Raw genomic sequence first — 21,287 nt, forward strand, 5'->3', positions numbered from 1 at the left:
TTTTTTTTGGTAAACTCATTCAATGAATCCAAGCTCTGCAAGCTGAGATAACATGCACTGCATTGATGTATTCACACAATTTCAGAGTAATCATGAGATAAAACAAAGTTCAGGAATATTCCTTTATCCCATTGTTTTGCAAATCTATTTGCACTACAAACTGTATGATCGAATCGGTTCTGATATCGCTGTTTTACTAACCTGACAGTTTATTATTCTAAATAGGAAACCTTCATTTTGTTTGCAAATAATAAAGATTCTAACTACCAGCAAGAATGAGTCCTTACATTTAAAGAGCACCTGTCATTTCAGCTTGATCCTGGCAGCGCCTGTTAGCGGGCATCCACTCACCTGCTCCCACCACATCCCTCACCTTGTTGTATCGCTGCCACATCACCAGCCGTCCCATTAAAGTGAATGGGACTGTCGGTGAGTCAACAGTGGATCAGAGGAGGAGCCGTTGTGGGACAGATGACAGCTGCTCTTTAGAAATTATGATTAAAATCAAGCCTTTTTACTAGTGATTTAATTCTTGAATTAGATCAAACCCTGCACCTGTGCATTGCGGGACACTGCATGCGATTTGCACAGGAATCACACCGCATTCCTGTGCACATTACATGCAATGTCTGTGCGGTGAGAATTGAACCATAAATTTAGTATGGTTCAAATCGCATACACACCAAAATGGTGCAGGACCTTTTTTCCCCACTCCTAAATCGCATCGAATGGGTATGGGTACCCACGAGCTCCGATCCCATTGCATTTTGCGAGTCGTTTCAGGTGTCCTTAATCTAACATTGACACCCGCAGCTTATCGAATGGATGCCGTGCAATTGCAATGCTGTGCCTTGAAGTGCACAGGATTCACTGCGTTTCCTACATCACATTAGTGTGAACCAATAGGGTCATTGGCAGGCTATAAAATGTATGTATGATACGTAATACAAGTTTTTCTTTTTCTTTTTAGATGGAGTCCCTTTGACTAGGAAAGGGTTAAACCCTCTGGCTGTGTCCCACTGGTTGGCTTTTCCTTCACTTCCTGTCCTGAAGGTGCAACAGGAATGGAGATGAAATTTCTTCAAAGTGAAGGAAATTTTAGACAGCTGTCACCAGAACAGGTGTCCCCACTGGAGCATGTCACCTCACCACCTGTTTTTGCAGACAGCAGTAATAACCTGACAGGGCTTCCAAATCTTCCACACTACAACCAAAACAAAAAAGGAAAAAAGACGTTTTTGATATACAGCACATATATTTTAAACACAGGATCCAGGGCCTTCCCATGAAATTAGAATATGGTGGTACATACAGCCTGATACCAGCAGCCTATCAAAATCAAATGACAGGCTGAAATACGCAGCAGCTGTTTGCACATCCTTGTGGCACTCATGAAGAAAGATGTCCCAAATGCATGTGAGGCATACATCCCTGTACACCGTGGATGCTTAACCTGTGGCCCTGCAGCTGTTGCGATACCAAGTCCCATGAGGCATTGCAAGGCTGACCGTTACAAGCAATACTCCCTAAGGCAAAGGCATGATGGGACTTGTAGTTTCGCGACAGCTGGAGGGCCACAGGTTGAGCACCCATGATGTACGCGATACCTGTACATTGTAGTGCCAGTGTGTATTTTAGCCTGTCATTGATTTTTGGCACCAGAGTGTACATGTCACCTGTGACACCCAGGTGCCAAAATATGCCTGTTTTTCATACTCTACAGGTAAATGTCCATGTGCATGTGTCCAGAAGTGCTGCATCAATTACTTGTTGAAAAACACAGAATCACTTGGGCCTTTTCTGGAATTTGAGAAAATGTCTATCACAGCCCATATCACACTATAATGAACATACATGAACACAAGTGTACTGCTTTGCCTTCTTTCTAAAATTACTGCCTGATTTCACACCAGTGACAGGTGGAGAAGTGTAGGAAGGCCGTGGCACAGAAACCATCTGTCCAACATAGACACCAAGCAGCTGCTTGCTGGGACTATCATGAAGGAAGTCCTTAGTGCTCTATACAATATACAAAAAGCCCAAGAACCAGGGCTACCTTACACAAAGTTAGATTGTCTGCATCTCACAGAACCTTGTCTCTTGAGCTAAATTTTTATATATATCTATATCTATCTCTATATATCACACACTCACATACATACATACATACACTAGATTCCTGTTTGATGAACGGACAGGATTAAATGCATACAGGATATCATTAAATTGTATGAATAATATCAAAACAATCCTGTTACAAGATGTTGCAATGAACACGTAAGTCGATAGAAACACAGAGGACGCAATAAAAGGAACACACTTATCTTCCAACACATTTCCCTAGTCACTTATTGCAGATGACTTTTTTTTTTTTTTTTTTTTAAATAGAGGGAAGTTTCCCTTTAGAATAATCTGAAGGAAATTGATTTGTTTTTCCAGACATGAAAATAATTCTATCCCTGTGACACTAACTATAAAGGGGCTTTAGGTATGGGTAACCCTTTTACCAATTCAGAAGTGCTAACTGGACAGCTGCAGGACTGGCACCAACTTTGAAATTGCTTTAAAATTGATTTTTTTTCCCAAGGCTGGCCAAAAAAACAAAAAAAAACACAAGTGGAAACCCCCTTCCACTTAGTACAATGTACACTGGGCATGAGAGAACGCAGAACGCAGACAGCAAATTAAAAAAGTGTCAAAGTCATCCTCTTATCACTATACTTGTTTTGCATCAGTGATTCAAAGTACTGAAGTCAAAGTGTCCGTATGAAAACCAGGAAACTGGTATTTTCAGATGGTCAGGTCCACAATGGCAGTCTACATATTTCTCTTGCAATAGGCTTCTTTCAAAACACAGACAAATATATTGGCACCCCATTAACCAATATGTTAAATACAAACACACACACTACAAATGTGAAGTAAATCGATATAATAATTAATATTATATCTGTGTATTAATTTGTCTAATCCCTATAGTTGCTAATCCAAATGTATAAAAACTATATATACTATATATATTCATATACAGAGATATATATATATATATATATATATATATATATATATATATATATATATATATATATATATATATATATATATATATATATATATATATATATCTGTATATGAATATATATAGTTTTTATACATTTGGATTAGCAAATATATATATATATATATATATATATATATATATATATATATAAATAATATATATATACACACACACACATATATATATTTTTTTTTAATATAATACAATACATACACACACACAGCAGAGCATAACAAGTAGTACTTGTACTGCCCAAATAAAATAGCCCCTTCTCCAGCTATAAGAAAAACACAGCTAGTCTTTTCAATCCTATGAGTAAATTAAAGCAGTAGCATTAAAATCCCCATAAATCAAACATTCAGAAACGAATAGGGTTTCCATACCTCCAGTCTACCCATAAAGGAAACTGCTTTGATTCGTACAGTGAAAAAATATCCAGAGAAAAATGTAGCAATATCCTTTCGCAAACCTGCTGGCATACACAATATACTGATTGCCTGCTTTTCTTTTACTTATGTGTTTCGTGAGGCATGCTGACTCAGACGGGTGGGAAGGTGCTATGCAAAACAGGTAAACACCACGCTGCAACCAATAGGACAGGCAGGCGTCTGACTCATAGCTCATGAGCTTCCACACATTAATCCGTGGCTTCAAAAGGAAGAAAAGGAAGTGGAAGGATGCACGACTTTGCCAACAGCTTCTAACATACACCTCCTACATAGCACAGACAGAGCAGAGTGCTGATGGAAAGCAAGTCCCAGGAATACAAGCCTGTCTTTGTCATGTGATCCACAATCCAGACATCTTCAAGTGTCCATCTACAAACAGGGATCAATTTCAAGTCTAAGCCAGATAAAAATGACTTGTATTTCCAAACAGGTAATGAGATTCTTCAGATAATAAACTATTTTTAGAGGAGTTCTCTTATCTCACTTTGTGTCACTGCATCAGATGCCATTCTGATAGAGAATCAAAGTTTAATAAACAAAAACATTACAAAGGAATTGGTTATACTGAAAGGTATTCAGTCTACTTACAGGCATACCTCTCCTCATGCCCCCAACATTGGGTGCAGGACTCCAACGGTCAATGGCTGCTTCAAAAGGCTCGGTTCACATACTTGTAAATTGGACGCAGTTAAAAACGCATCCAATTCATATAACATGTGAATCAGACCAGCTTTCAATGGAGCCGGTTCACACATGTGCGGGTGCCTGCAGTGCGGTTTTAAAAAGGGTCCTGTGCATTTTTGGGTCCGGTTTCAGGTAAAAATTTGCAATTGAATCGCACCTTATCGGTGAACAGAACCGTACAGGATCGCCGCACTGAAACCACAGCCGCATATGTGTGAGCCCAGCCTAAAGGTTCACTGTCAAGGTAAAAAGAGAGCCATTCTCCAGCAAGTCTGCCATAGATGGTGCGATTTGTGACTGCAGGTGCACACTACCCTAAATTTTACTGGCCTCACACAATAAATAATACAGCATTTTTAGCTATCAAGTTACTTGAAACCTCCAAAACATTATACACTTTATGAACACAGAGGTCCTGTAGAATAAAATGATGGAAGTTGCATTTTTTATCCTGTACGATATTGGTGTACAGTTTATGAAATCCATATTTTCAAGAAAAAATGCACAAACACAAATTAACCCCTAATTTTTCTGTATAAAATAAAAAAGATGAGGTAGTGTTAAGTAAACGGGTACCAAATATGTCAGGCCTCAAAAAGTGAACCCATACAATGAAAAAAAACAAAAACAAACACAGTACTCAAAATTATCAATAGGCAATACTTTAAATGCTCTGACAGCTTATAGTTCACCGTAAATGAAGGATTGAGAATTATTGTCCTCACCCTGGCATGGGCAGCAATAAACATGTGTGGCGCAATCCTTTACATACCTGTGTAAACTCTACAGGTGTGTTTGATTCTGTATGTGAAATCAAATTATTGCTATCACAAGGGACCTAACAAGACCCCTATGTAATAGCATTGGGTAGGTGGCAGGTTCTATTTATGGAGACACCAGGTGTATTAGAAGGTCTCCCTGGCCCTCTGCTCCAGGCAACTGAGCACAGTCCTGTCTGATCCACTGTGCACCCGGCTTTCTAGAGGGGGATTCTGACAGAGCACTTCCAGGTTCACACTGAAGGAGAGATTGGAGAATAGTAGTCTCCAATATACTCTCACTCACCACCCTGATGTCACTTGTTGTGGTCCCAGGTCCCTGAAAAGAGAGCCAACATCACTTTTACAGTAAAGGAAAGAGGCCGCTGAAGATAGTTGAAACAATCTTGTTAACTTCTTCAGACTTTGGATGTACTAGATACATCCAAGAGGCTGAATTAGTTGACATTCATGTGAGTGTAGCCAACCTCCTTGGCTATGGCCACAAGGGGAAAAGCACCCCAGACTGAACGGAAGGATAGTGCAAATGGTAGACAAACAGCCATTGAAAACATCCAAAAGAGATTACAAGCTGAACTCCAAGGTCAAGGTTCATCAGTGTTTCATCACACCATCCATTGCTTTTCAGCAACAGTGGACTCAAAGGAAGAAGACAGAGGATGAATATACTGTTGAAAGAAAAACAAAAAAACGCAAATTTGGAATTAGCAACAATACATATTGACAAGTCCCGATGCTTGTGGGAGAATGTCCTTTGGACAGATGAGACAAAACTGGTGCTTTTACCATTTCACATCAGCTCTATGTTCACAGAAAAAAAATAAAAATATAAACATTGCACCTAACTTTGTTATGTTATAAAGGAGGCAACACAGTTATGTTATGGGGTGCTTTGCTGCATCTAACACAGGATGCCTTAAATCTGGGCAGGGCACAACAAAACCTCAGGACTATCAAATAATTCCGGGAGAAAACAAACATACTGCCCAGTGTCAGAAAGTGGTGTCAAAGGTCATGGGTCCTCTAACCAATTAATGATCCAAAACCCCAAGTCCTGACCTAAATCCTATTGACCATCTATAGAAAGAGCTGCAACATAAAATCTGGAAGGGACACCCTTCAAACTGGAGACAAGTGGAACAGTTTGCTTAAAGGAGAAGTAGGGCCAAAGCTTTTTTGGCTATACTACTTCTATGGATCTTAGCAGTGCAGTTCATTTTGCAGTCCTGTGACCCGTTTTCAGCTGACAGCTAAAACCCGCTGTGGGCTGACGTTACTCAGCGGGTCCAGGCTCAGTATCCTGAACTGGCATCTGGCTCAGCCTCTCAGCAATCCACAGAGAGCCTGAGCCAGCCCCTATCAACCACTCCACAGCGTAGCGCTCCAGTGAGCACTGGAGGGGAGAGCAGAGAGCTGTGACCGACAGTCATGACTCTCTGCTCAAAGCAAGGAGGGAGAAAAGAGCGATCCCCCAGCGGGGGGCAGATGCAGCAATGGTTCAAAGCTGCATCCTCCTAGGCGAATATAAATTTTTTTTTTTTTTTTTTTTTTATCCCGAACTTCTCTTTTAAAGGAGAGTGAGGCAAACTACCCGTTGGCGGGCACAGAAGTCTCAATGTGAGCTACAAAATTACTTGTTTGCAGTCATTGCCTCTAAAGGTTGTGCATCAAAATATATTAGTTTAAATTGGTAGTAAAGCCCGCTTGGTGATTTTTACCTACAGGTACAGGTGGTTTACTACCACTTTAAAAAGGTTCCATAATTTTTTCCATTCCATTTCATTTTTTTTTATGAAAATAGAAACAAAAATAGTTGCAAGTCTGATTTTTATATTACATATGGAGTAAACAGAAGTGGATACCAATTACTTTTGTCAATTTCAAGCTATTTCAGTGGAAATTGTGGGTTCTTTGTAGAAGGGCACCAACACGTTTGTCCATGGCTCTCTGCCAGTATGTTTGTGCCTTTGTGGGGTTTCAGTGAAAGAAAGTAAGAGAATATGTTTCAAAGAGAAGAGAGATCTAAGATTTGAATACCGACAATTGGACAGGTGCCTTTATAACAAGAAATATGAACTTCCACAGCTGGGAACCTAAAGCAATAAAAGCTTGGCAGAGGCTCCAACCATTCTCCACAATACCCGGAAGTAAATTTGTTTGGCTGGCATTCCAAAGAAGCATCTCCAATGTGAATAAACAATTCCTGCACAGCCTGATCACAAACAGTTTCCGGTATAACAAGTATGCAAATTGTTTAAAAATAAAAAGTAATAAAAATATAATTTGAGAGCCTTTAAATCTTTCCTTTATTTTTCTCTTTCTGGTGGTCCAATTACTTTTGCTGCCAAAGAAAGGAAAAACCCACGTACAGCAGCTCCCTTCCTCTAAAAGAAAAGTCACTGTGTCCCCAGAACAAATATGTACACAGACTAGTTGTTGGCAGGAAGCCATGTACAGAAGCCAATACAAATCGTGCTAAGAATGTCTTTCTAATCCTGAAATATGAACAATTGATCTGAAAATGAGGCCGTTTTGTGATTCTTTGACCTAGTTACTGTGCAATACAAATCAGGAATGAGACTGAAGATATGGAGCCTGAACATGGGAGAGAGCTGACAATGTCACTGCCTCGTGCAGGGCTGGAGGAAGCCACGGAAAAGCTTACAGATTACACTGACAGCACTATATGAATACATGTGCAAATCCCTGACCTCAAACATTGTGCGGGCTCAACATGGGTCATATAAATACAAGGATGTTACAAGAGTTGTTAAAAATTGCTGGATATCCTGCCACGTCATCTCCAGGTACAATTCTTCCAATCTCTTCATGGGCATTTTCCGAATGTCTTTAGCAAACCTTACTTAAAACTGAACTCCAGGCAGATAGAAAAGACAAATTAATGCCATTTGTATTATTAGATCCTTAAATCAATTTTTCTTTCACCTGCAAGCAGTGGAAACACCTGAATTTGACTTGATAACGCCCTCATGAAGTCCCCAGTACCACAAAGCAAAGGCTGGGAGAAGGAGAAGCTACACAAGGAACCAATTGGGTGTGCTACAGTGCAAGAAGGCTGGGGTGAGGAAGGGACCTGTAAGGCTTGGTTCACACTACTGTGACCTGAAAGTCACACAACTTTGCCAGACGAATTCCTGGCGATTTGCTGGTAACTTGAGTACTACTTTGATGCAACATCTTGTGCAGGTATGCAGAGATAACAGCATGCAGGAAGATGCAAAGCACTGCCTGGGTAATCTTTCTGTAATGTTGGGTCTAAATTAGGGGTGCACCGAATGAAAATTTTGGTACCGAAACCAAAACTGCAGTTTTCAGACCCCCTTAAATTTTTCACTCTTTGTTATATTGCAGTGATTTGCTTAAATCATTTAAGTTCATTTTTTCCTCATTAAATGTACACACAGCACCCCATATTGACAGAAAAACACAGAATTGACATTTTTGCAGATTTATTAAAAATGAAAAACTGAAATATCACATGGTAGTATTCAGACCCTTTGCTCAGTATTTAGTAGAAGCACCCTTTTGATCTAATACAGCCATGAGTCTTTTTGGGAAAGATGCAGCAAGTTTATCACACCTGGATTTGGGGATCCTCTGCCATTCCTCTTTGCGGATCCTCCCCAGTTCTGTCAGGTTGGATGGTAAACGTTGGTGGACAGCCATTTTTAGGTCTCTCCAGAGATGCTCAATTGGGTTTAAGTCAGGGCTCTGGCTGGGCCATTCAAGAACAGCCGCGGAGTTGTTGTGAAGCCACTCTTTTGTTATTTTAGCTGTGTTTTTAGGGTCATTATCTTGTTGGAAGGTAAACCTTCGGCCCAGTCTGAGGTCCTGAGCACTCTGGAGAAGGTTTTCGTCCAAGATATCCCTGTACTTGGCCGCATTCATCTTTCCCTCGATTGCAACTAGTCATCCTGTCCCTGCAGATGAAAAACACCCCCACAGCATGATGCTGCCACCACCATGCTTCACTGTTGGGACTGTATTGGACAGGTGATGAGCAGTGCCCGGTTTTCTCCACACATACCGCTTAGAATTAAGGCCAAAAAGTTCTATCTTGGTCTCATCAGAACAGAGAATCTTATTTCTCACCATCCTGGAGTCCTTCAGGTGTTTTTTAGCAAATTCCATGCGGGCTTTCATGTGTCTTGCACTGAGGAGCGGCTTCCATCGGGCCACTCTGCCATAAAGACCTGTGAGGAGGGCTGCAGTGATGGTTGACTTTCTACAACTTTCTCCCATCTCCCGACTGCATCTCTGGAGCTCAGTCACAGTGATCTTTAGGTTCTTCTTTACCTCTCTCGCTCTTCTCCCCAGATAGCTCAGTTTGGCCGGACGGCCAGCTCTAGGAAGGGTTCTGGTCGTCCCAAACATCTTCCATTTAAGGATTATGGAGGCCACTGTGCTCTTAGGAACCTTAAGTGCAGCAGAATTTTTTTTGTAACCTTGGCCAAATCTGTGCCTTGCCACAATTCTGTCTCTGAGCTCTTCAGGCAGTTCCTTTGACCTCATGCTTCTCATTTGCTCTGACATGGACTGTGAGCTGTAAGGTCTTATAGAGACAGGTGTGTGGCTTTCCTAATTAAGTCCAATCAGTATAATCAAACACAGCTGGACTCAAATGAAGGTGTAGAACCATCTCAAGGATGATCAGAAGAAATGGACAGCACCCGAGTTAAATATATGAGTGTCACAGCAAAGGGTCTGAATACTTAGGACCATGTGATATTTCAGTTTTTCTTTTTTAATAAATCCGCAAAAATGTCAACAATTCTGTGTTTTTTTATCAATATGGGGTGCTGTGTGTACATTAATGAGGAAAGAAATGAACTTAAATGATTTTAGCATATGGATGCAATATAACAAAGAGTGAAAAATTCAAGGGGGTCTGAATACTTTCCATCCCCACTGTATATATAATATTTGACTTTAACCACTTCAAGATCAGACACTTTCCCCCCTTCCTGCCCAAGCCAATTTTTAGCACTATCGCCCAAACAGAATTGTTATCATTTTGTTCCCACAAATAGAGCTTTCGGTGGTATTTGATCATCTCTGGGGTTTTTATTTTTTGCTAAACAAATAAAAAAAAAAGACCGATAATTTTGAAAAAAAAAAAAAAAAGTTTCTTTGTTTCTGTAATAAAATTTTGTAAATAAGTAGGTTTTCTCCTTCACTGATGGGCACTGAGTGGCACTGCTAATGGGCACTGATTGGCATCATATGTGGGCACTGATTGGCATTTGTGGGCACTAATTGGTGGCCATGGTGGGCATCAGCAGTGGTAGGCATCCCTGGTGGTCCTGGGTGGGCATCCTCGAGGGGGGGGTTGGGGGCTGCGCTGATAATTAGCGCAGACCCCTCCCCCCCATCAGGAGGGCAGCTGATCAGCTCTCCTCTACTCGCGTTGGTCACACGCAAGTGAGGAAAAGCCGATACACGGCTCTTCCTGTTTACATCGGGATTGTTGTGTAAAAAAATCTTACTTGCTGCATGTTTGGTCAGTTAAAAAAACAAAACAAAAACAAACAGCAAGAACGTATCAATAACGCCTCCATGTTACATTTTTGATGCGGTTTTTGAGTCACATGACCTATGAAAAAGCACACCATAAGCACAGGAAAAAAAAAAAAAAAAAAAAACGGCAAAATTGCTGAAGGAGCACTGAACTGGAAGGAGGTTCCAGTTTTTGTGTATATTTTTCCTGCATTGTGCTAGACAGGCAGGTTAAAGCGGAACACCAAGCAAACAGCAAAACAAACCGTTAAAGCACACATAGGTTTTCTGTAGACCTCCCAAAGGAATTGTAATACTGTTCAGCCAGCTCTGTGATACAAATACCTCTGCCACAACTGTACTTAGGTTGTCCCAATACCGATACTAGTATCGGTACCGATACCGAGCATTTGCCCAAGTACATGTACTCGGGCAAATGCTCCCGATGCTTCCCCCGATACCTGGAAGTCAGCTGTGATCGGTGCATGGGGGAGTTACAAGATTCTCCCCCAGCGGCTTTCAGCTGCTTTAGTGACATACAGCGGTGATCGGTCACCGCTGACTGTCACTGCATCCTCCTCCATGACCCCTCTGTTCCTCTGTCCCCCTTCGCTCCTCTCTCCTTTTCTGTCCCCCTCCGCTGTCCCCTCCGTTCCTCCCTCCTTCTCTGTGCCTCTCCGCTGTCCCCTCCGTTCCTCTCTCCTTCTCTGTGCCTCTCCGCTGTCCCCTCCGTTCCTCTCTCCTTCTCTGTGCCTCTCCGCTGTCCCCCTCAGTTTCTCTCTCCTTTTCTGTCCCCGTCCGCTGTCCCCTCCGTTCTGCTGTGCCTCTCCGCTGTCCCCTCCGTTCCCCTCTCCTTCTCTGTCCCCCTCCATTCTCCCCCTCCCTTCCGCCGTCCTCCTCCTCCTTCCTTTGTGAATGGACAGAGTCAGCTGACTGTCTATTCACATAACTGAAACATTGTAATCTCCTGTGATTACAATGTGTCAGTTTATGAATGGAGAGGAGCCGCTGTCTTCTCTCCATTCATTCTCAGTGCAGCTGAGGCTGCAGAGAAAGGGACTGGGGAATCTCTATCCTCTGTCTTTCTCTCTCTCAAGGGGGAGATATCAGAGGTCTGTTAAGACCCCTGATATCTCACCAAAGCCCCCCAACAGGGCTGAAAAAAAAAAATAAAAAATAAAAAAAACACACACATATTGCAAGAAAGAATAAAAAAAAATTATTGTAAAAAAAAAAAAATAATAAATAAAATAAAAAAAACACACACACACACACACAATTCACCCCCCCCCCCAAAAAAAAGCACTGTTAAAAAAAAAAAAAAAAAAAAAAAAAACAAACAACACTGTCACGTGACATTAAAAAAAAAGTATCGGTATTCGGTATCGGCGAGTACTTGAAAAAAAGTATCGGTACTTGTACTCGGTCCTAAAAAAGTGGTATCGGGACAACCCTAAACTGCACACTTCACAACCTGAGAGGAAACACACCCAATTCTTCGTGCAGTTTTGCATCTGTGTCACCTCTGTCACTGGACAAAGAATAATTTTGACGAAATTTAGTCAAAATTGATGGCAAGATGAATGCAGTATGTTATCAAAAAAAAAATACTGGAGGAACATTTGCATTCATCAGCCAGGAAGCTGAACATGGGACGTACTTGGTCATTCCAACATGAAAATGATCCAAAACACAACGCCAAGTTGATCTGTCATTGGCTACAGCAGAATAAAGTGAAGGTTCTGGAGTGGCCATCTCAGTCTCCTGACCTCAATATCATTGAACCACTCTGGGGAGATCTCAAACGTGCAGTTCATGCAAGACAGACCAAGAATTTACAGGAACTGGAGGCGTTTTGCCAAGAGGAATGGGCAGCTTTACCATCTGAGAAGATAAAGAGCCTCATCCACAAATACCACAAAAGACTTCAAGCTGTCATTGATGTTAAAGGGGGCAATACACGGTATTAGGAACTGGGGTATGTAAACTTTTGATCAGGGTCATTTGGGTAGTTTTTGTTGCGATTATTATTTAAAAAGAGTAAACACAGTTGATTTATAATAAATGGCTTCAGCCAAACATTAACCATGAATGAAAGAAAAGTTTTTTGTTATCATCCATATTCTCTGAAAAATGGCCAAGAAATCAAATTCTGCCAGGGTATGTAAACTTATGAGCACAACTGTATAAAGGGTAATGAAACACACTTTAGAAAGACTGTGCTGAGGGTGGCTGACTGTTAATGCCCGGATCTCACCTAAGTCACTAGACAGTTGTCAGACTGAAAGATTTTCCCACACCTTAACAAATCTATAAAATGTTGTATTTCACTTTCTGGAGACAATAGTCACCAGGACCAATATTGCGTCTGCATTTCCATAGTTGGGACACAGGTGCCAGAGAAAAAAAAAAAAAAAACACCTGACAGAGGTATAACTTTCAAATTCTATTCAATTTTTTTTAAAATACAGTGCCTTGAAAAAGTATTTATACCCCTTGAAATTTTCCACATTTTGTCATGTTACACCCAAAAACGTAAATGTATTTTATTGGGATTTTATGTGATAGACCAGTGATGGCGAACCTTGGCACCCCAGATGTTTTGGAACTACATTTCCCATGATGCTCAACTACACTGCAGAGTGCATGAGCATCATGGGAAATGTAGTTCCAAAACATCTGGGGTGCCAAGGTTCGCCATCACTGTGATAGACCAACACAAAGTGGCACATGATTGTGAAGTGGAAGGAAAATGATAAACGGATTTCAAAATGTTTTATAAATATCTGAAAAGTGTGGCATGCATTTGTATTCAGTTCCCTTTACTCTGATTTCCCTAACTAAAATCTAGTGGAACCAATTGCCTTCAGAAGTCAAATTAGTAGAGTCCACCTGTGTGCAATTTAATCTCAGTATAAATCCAGCTGTTCTGTGAAGCCCTCAGAGGTTTGTTAACGAACCTTAGTGAACAAACAGCATCATGAAGGCCAAGGAACACACCAGACAGGTTGGGGATAAAGTTGTGGAGAAGTTTAAAGTAGGATTAGGTTATAAAAAAAAAAAAAAAAAAAAAAATATCTCTCAAGCTTTGAACATCTCATGGAGCACTAATTAATCCATCATCAGAAAATGGAAAGAGTATGGCACAACTGCAAACCTACCAAGACATGGCTGTCCATCTAAACTGACAGGCCGGGCAAGCAGAACATTAATCAGAGAAGCAGCTAAGAGGCCCATGGTAACTCTGCAGGAGCTGCAGAGATCCATAGCTCAATTGGGAGAATCTGTCCACAGGACAACTATTATCCGTGCACTCCAAAAATCTGGCCTTTATGAAAGAGTGGCAAGAAGAAAGCCATAAGAAGTCCAGTTTGCAAGAAGCCACGTGGGGGACACAAAAAACATGTGGAAGAAGGTTCTCTGGTCAGATGAGACCAAAATTGAAATTTTTGGCCTCATAGCAAAACGATATGTGTGGCAGAAAACTAACACTGCACATCACCCTGAACACACCATCCCCACTATAAAACATGGTGTTGGCAGCATCATGTTGTGGGGATGCTTTTCTTCAGCAGGGACAGGGAAGCTGGTCAGAGTTGATGGGAAGATGGATGGAGCCAAATACAGGGTAATCTTAGAAGAAAACCTGTTATACCGCGTACACACGGTCGGACTTTTCGTCTACGTGGCATTAGAGTCTGCAAAAGACTTGAGACTGGAGCGAAGGTTCACCTTTCAGCAGGACAACGACCATAAACATACAGCCAGAGCTACAATAGAATGGTTTAGAAAAAAAAGCATATTCATGTGTTAGAATGGCCCAGTCAAAAGTCTAGGTCTAAATACAATTGAGAATCTGTGGGAAGACTTGAAAATTGTTGTTTACAGACGCTCTCCATCCAATCTGACAGAGCTTGAGCTATTTTGCAGAGAAGAATGAGCAAAAATGTCACTCTCTAGATGTGGATCTATGTAAACACACAGATCCGCGGTCCAGTCAGAGGAGAGGAGACCGATGGTGTTCTCCCAGTACAGAGGAACACCGATCGGTCTCCTCCCCTTGTGAATCCCCTCCCCCTACAGTTACAATCACTTCTAGGAACATAATTAACCCCTCAATCACCCCCTAGTGTTAACCCCTTCCCTGCCAGTCACATTTATACAGCAATCAATGCATTTTTATAGCACGGATCGCTATGTGAACGGTCCCAAAAATGTGTCAAAAGTGTCCGATATGTCCGCCACAATATCGCAGTCACGATAAAAATCGCAGATCACCGTCATTACTAGTAAAAAGAAAATAATAATAATAAAAATGCTATAAATCTATCCCCTATTTTGTAGGCGCTATAACTTATACGCAAACCAATCAATATACGCTTATTGCGATTTTTTTTACCAAAAATATGTAGAAGAATATCGCCCTAAACTGAGGAAAAATTTTGTTTGAAAAAAAAACACTATTTTTTGCTATAATTAATATCCAGTTTTTTTTTTTTTTTTTTTTTTAAACTTGTCCCTCTTTTGTTTATAGCGCAAAAAATAACCTGATCAAATACCACCAAAAGAAATCTCTATTTGTGGGGAAAAAATGATAACTTCACCTGGGTACAGTGTTGCTTGACCGCGCAATTGTCATTCAAAGTGTGACAGCGCTGAAAGCTGAAAGATTGCCTGGGCAGGAAGGGGGTGAAAATGCCCTGTATTGAGGTGGATAAAGGCAGAAGGTTTTTTTTTACCTTCATGCATTCTGTGCCATTGGCTCCTGCCAATCATAGCCAGTGAGCCAATGAGGAGTGTGGGGGCAAGCCATGCGGTTTGTGAATGGACAATGTCTATTAAAAAGGAGTGCAGCTCGGGAGCTAGCCTGCTCGAGTGTCCCACAGCAAGCAGCTTGATTGGGAGAACTCGACTGGGGGGGGGGGGGGGGGGCAAGTAAGCAAGTATGACTTTTTTTTTTAACAAATACAACAAACATTACCTTTAGAAACACTTTAATTTTAAGCTCTGATTTTGTATCCATCTTTGGTGTAAAAGAATTAATATATATATATATATATATATATATATATATATATATATATATATATATATATAACTTGTTTCTGTCCGCCAGTTGTTTTTTTAAACAGGTTGTGGATACCTATTACTTAAAAGAAAAAAAAAGAAATCTAACATAGGCTATCATATATAGATTGTGGCATAACATACTAACATGCTATACCCAAAATTTGCACAAGACCTGATAAAGGCCTTGTGCAAATGACCAGAGAAACAAACATGAAACATTCCTTATGAACAGAAAAGACTGGGAATGGAGAACAGGAAAGACATTTTCTCCAGGGAGAAAATAAAGAAAATATCATTCAGGAAGGAAAAAGGTCGCTAATGTAATTCAATACAAAAAGAAAAAAAAAATAAAGGGATCACGTACGTCATATTACAAGTAATTTTATGTTGTCTACGAGGATTATGCATCCGTTTTAATTGTGTCCTGCCATCCACAAAGACTGAGGCTAGACAGAACGCTGTAATGGAAAACTCTGCTTTTGTTAAGAATGATTTGTATATAATTGCTACACAGGCCATTTTGTTATTTAACATTACCCCAAAAAGAATTACCCCTCCATTCTGCAACCAGCTATGATTTTCCAATACTGCCAAAAAAAAAAAAAAAAAAAAACACACCCCAAAAAATTAAATTTCTCTTCCTTTAAACAATATTTAGAGAGACTCTCAAAATCCCCATTCTTGCTCATTTGATTGGCTTATTTCTTTTCTCAGAAGAATCGACTTTGGCGATATATATTTTTTTTAAAGACTTTTGCACATGCAAAGAGAGGGAGTTGCCATGTTTCCTATTAGATCACTGTGAGTAATCAGGGGGTTATAGCAAAGGCGGATCTTCTACACATTTGCCATGGTCATTTAGAACAGGTGCTCTAAGCGTTTCTCTCTCTTCAGACAATCTGTCTTTATGAATTTAAGCAAAAACACACTTTTATGTTTAAACGATAACCAGTGAGTGTAGAGGCTGATGGGGGGCCCATTGCTGACTTGTTTTTATAAAGAACAGGCCCTTAATCATTGTTTTCGCAACCTGGTAAGTTTCCAACCTGGAAAAAGCATGAAGGATGGGAGTGTAGACCTATCAGACTGCACTGGCTATATGCTTGTTCTTATTTGTTCACTAGGTAGTGGTGCCACGATAAGGATGATAGCGCCTTTAAATTCCAAGCCAGAAACAAAGCAGCCTCCATAGTTCCTCCCTCACGGTTACATTGTATGGGGCTGCCTAATGGACAAGAATTCCAGGCACTAGTCCTCACAGGTACATTGCATGGGTCTATTTTGGCGCAAATATTTCAAACACTAAATACTGATGCTGAACAGCGAGTGCCTGACAAAGTGCTGTGGGAGAACACCCTTCGAAGGAGAACCCATTTGTAAGTCATGAATTTCACAGTGCTTGAACATCTTCCAATGGAATTGAATTCCATCCTGTTTCTGATGATCTGGCTGAAATTTGGGCTGTGAGGGACCCTGCTCAAGAGTTTCCTTTAAGATCAGGAAAGGAGAGCAGCAGCATGGCGCTGGATCAAGACAGCAAGCAGGTGGTACAGGTATTGGAAGGGTTTTTTTTTTTTTTTTACCTATATGCAGAAAATCCTTTATTATTTAAACCACTTTAAAAGGATAAATTCATCTTCTTTAACATGTTACACCCTTATTCAGGGTGTAAGATGTCACAAATGGACCGGCCCCCGCACCTCCCCGATCTGACAGCTAGAGGGGAATCTTACACACTTGTGAACGGAAAACTACAAGGTTCCAGCGGCCTTTGCGGCAGTCAGCTTGTAGTTTTCAATGAACTACCACGGCGCTGTAGAGCACTGTGGTAGTTCATACTCTCTTCCTGTCAGATTGTATCTGCTTGCCCATCAAAAAGACCTCAGATCTCATATTTACACTAAAATGCAAAAAAAAAAAAAAAAAAAAAAAAAAAAATTCTCCTTTAAGAGCTATGGGAAGAAGTGACGTTTGACGTCGGTGCCACCCTCCCATGCCATGGAGCCGAGCAGGGGTCATCTTCCCCACAGTTGACAGCCAGGCATCCACGAGAGAGGACACGATCATCTCCGCCACTACCGGCGGGTCCGGTAAGCGGCTGAGACGGCCGGAGCGCGGCGGGAGGGGGGTGGGCACCTCTCCCGCCACCGATAAAAGTGATCTTGCGGCGAATGCACCCCGGAGACCACTTTTATCCTAAAGAGAAAACGCACGGCGTTCCCGAAAATACCAGGGCTATGGCAGCTAACTGCTGCCATAACCCTGATATTTCGTGTCAAAGTACTGATGTGGTTAAACATTATAGACCCTTATTTTTAATGTTTTCCATAGCTATACTTGCAAAAGGGGCCAGCCTGAAGTTATCTAGCAGGACTTCATTTTCTGACTAAAGTTTCACTTTAAAGCGGAGTTCCGGCGATACATTTTTTTTTTTTATCCTAGTATATTTTTAACACAATTTAAATAAGACTATACAAAGTTCTCAATAGATTCTTCAAAAATATATAAAACTTACTGTAATATGGAAATCCTCTGTTTGTGGCCGTTTCCATTTCTAATGTGGGCATGTGAAGCCCAATTGCATTCTCTTCCTGGAGTAAGCATGGAGAGGTGGGTAACCAGCATGCACCTCTCGATCTCAAGCATGCGCGATTCAACGGCAGCCGTAGCGCCGATTGTTTGCAACGATGCCATAACAACGGTCGGCGATGGAGGAAGGTCCCGCCCCGTTGTTATGACAACGTAACGCGATTAAAGCCCTCAGCGCTCGCCCAGCGACTCCTGGGAAGTGATGACAGACATCTCCCAGGAGCACTAGCGAGCACGGGTGCCGAGGGAAATGACGTCAGGCGCCTTGTAGAGGAAGAGGCAGATTACAAGGGACCCCTAACAACAGACCTGAAGAGGTGAGTAAAAAAATAATTTTTTTGCAAACGTTTTTCTAGGTATTGAATGGAGTTGAATAATGTAAAAAAACTTTTTCTGACTGGAACTCCGCTTTAAAAGGTATTCACAGCTTGTTCAATCAAGCCTTGACAAAAAAAAAATAAAAATCTGGAAGCATTTGCACACTCCAGTTTTAGTAAATCCACCCCAAAGTCACACATTTTAAATGTAATTGGTTAAAACAATGTAAACTAAATCAGCAAATTTCCACTTGTAGAACTCACACTGGAAAAAAAAAAAAAAAAAAAAGATAGATAAGAGCATGTTTTTTTGTTTGCGAGTGGTGGCAGAAACCACAAAAGGATATTTCAAAGATGGGAGTCTGATTGCACTGTCTCATAGGAAACACACGACTACATGCAGGTACTCGTCTGTTCTTTCTGATTAGTGGGGCCACTTACTTCCCCATTTATAACAAATATTATACATAACTTGAGTTAAAACTGACTAGTAAGGATAATATCTCCACATCAGATACAGAAATCCAGTTGACATTTTTTTAGTGCTGAAGTCCATCGGGTAGTTTCCATCTACACTGACCAAGTTTAGTGTACATGCAAATAGTTTTGGGGAGAAGACATTATGTATCTAAACAAATGTGCTGTTCAAGTACTACTGACATTTCCCAGTACAAACTACCACACTGGACAGCTCTTTCAAACAGCCAGCATGCTAGATTTGGAAGATAAACCCTGCACTTCTCTGACTCTGGCCAATTTACTGTAGTTTTAAGGGCTCTTTCACACAGTTTTCACGGACTCCGCTTGCTCAGCAGGGATCGCCCCGTTGATCTCCGCTGAGCCAGCGGATGAAAAGTACATCTCCGCTCACTGTGCAGATGGAGCTGTCAGAGCCCCGCTCTCCTCTATTGGGAAATTGGATAAAAACGGATCCGCCTGTACGTTTCCAGTAGGCGCATGGAAATTAGGGTCTCCATCCCTCAGGATTTAGAGGAACGGATCGGATGTCAGCGGACATGTCACCGCCGACATCTGTCGCTCCATAGAGATGCATGGAGCATCCGTTCAGGTCCGCCTGAAAAACAGACAGGTGGACCTGAACGGACCCCGCATGTGCGCAAGGACCCTAAAGTGGTAGTAAACGTTGCTTTTTTATCTACAGGTAAAATTATAATAAAAGATTACAAATAGGTAAACTTACAGGTTAGGTAGGATAGGTAGTTGGGATTGGACACAATGCCAACAAACCAGGTTATCCTGTCTTTATGGCTATTGAGGAATATAGAGATAAGACAGGAAGTAAAGAATTTTACCAAAATAAGGCAAAATTTCAATTTTGAGTTGTCACCAGAACCAGTGTTCCTATTAACCCCTTCTTGACCAGAGCATTTTTTGCGATTCGGCACTGCCTCACTTTAGCTGACAATTACGCGGTCGTGCGACGTTGTACCCAAACAAAACTGACATCCCTTTTTTCCCACAAATACAGCTTTCTTTTGGTGGTATTTGATCACCTCTGCACTATAAACAAAAAAAAAAAAAAAAAAAAAGGGAGCGACAATTTTGAAAAAAAAAAAAAAAGCTATATTTTTTACTTTTTGCTATAATAAATATCCCCAAAAAAGTATATATATAAAAAAAAAAAAAAAAACCCCACAAAATTTAGTTTAGGCCGATATGTATTCTTCCACATATTTTTGGAAAAAAAATAAATAAATAAAAAATAAATAATAATAATAATAATAATAAATATATATATATATTTTGCACTAAGTGTATATTGATTGGTTTGCGCAAAAGTTATAGGGTCTACAAAATAGGGGTTAGATTTATGGCATTTTTATTATAAATTTCTTTTTTTATACTAGTAATGGCGGCGATCTTTGATTTTTAATCGGGACTGCGACATTATGGCGGACAGATCTGACACTTTTTAAACTATTTTGGGACCATTGACATTTATACAGCGATCAGAGCTACAAATAGCCACGGATTACTGTATAAATGACACAGGGAAGGGGTTAAACAATAGGCGGCGATCAAGGGGTTAAGTGTGCTCCCTGGATGTTTTCTAACTGTGGGGGTGGGGGGGGGGATGGGCTTATAACATGACAGAGAGCAGAAGATCCTTGTCATGTTTCTAGGCAGAACAGGGACGGTCTTGTTTACATCTCCCCGTTCTGCCTCTCCTCGCCGCAATCGTAGGCCGTCGGCAAACAGAGTTCGCGGGACCCGCGGGCGCGCCCGCTAGGCGGCAAGTTCAAAGGGACGTACAGGTACGCCCTTTTGCCTGCCCGTGCCATTCTGCCGATATAAATCAGTGTGCAGCGGTCCGCAAGTGGTTAACCTTTTTCTACTAAACATCATGTTATTAAAACCAAGCTCACAGCTGTTTAGCAGCCAGGAGCTGGTTTTAAAATGAATCTCTGGCCTTTATTGTAGAGGTCATCAGGGCAGCTGTAAAGTTGCCTGATCACTTCTAAGGTCAGTGAAAATGGCGTGCAACAAACATTTACAACTCCCTTTTTTCTTTATTCTATAGGTTCTTTTTTTTTTTTTTTTTTTTTTTTTGAAAGCAAAGAAGTTCGACTTCCCCTCTTTTTCTCCCCCTGCAACATTGGTCAGGATAAAACAGCGAGGGAAATGTTTTGCCAAAAGGGATACAATGCAAAAAAAAGATTGACAGAGATTCTAACCCTTCCTCTCAATGTGTCAAAACTAGAAAAAGAAAAAGTTGTCTGAAGTTTTACTTAAAAAAAAGCGTATCTAACTCAAAGGATAACAAAAAAAAATTACTTGTTGATTCTACCAAAACCCCAGT

At 40.9% G+C, this 21,287-nt stretch overlaps 1 protein-coding gene across 2 annotated transcripts in view; it reads right to left on the bottom strand.

Moving 5' to 3' along the window:
* PELI1 (pellino E3 ubiquitin protein ligase 1) overlaps nt 1-21,287 on the bottom strand; it is a 106,938-nt gene that overhangs the window by 73,432 nt on the left and 12,219 nt on the right. Inside the window, exon 1 of one of the 2 annotated variants that reach the window (XM_073628192.1) lies at nt 3,445-3,726. The exons of the other annotated variant lie outside the window; for it this stretch is intronic. The gene's annotated coding sequence lies outside the window, so the exon portion shown is untranslated. Of the gene's footprint in view, nt 1-3,444; nt 3,727-21,287 lie in introns of those variants that run through there. 2 annotated transcript variants of the gene reach the window in all.

Source organism: Aquarana catesbeiana, linkage group LG04, assembly GCF_042186555.1.
Source record: "Aquarana catesbeiana isolate 2022-GZ linkage group LG04, ASM4218655v1, whole genome shotgun sequence".
Lineage (NCBI taxonomy): Eukaryota > Metazoa > Chordata > Amphibia > Anura > Ranidae > Aquarana > Aquarana catesbeiana.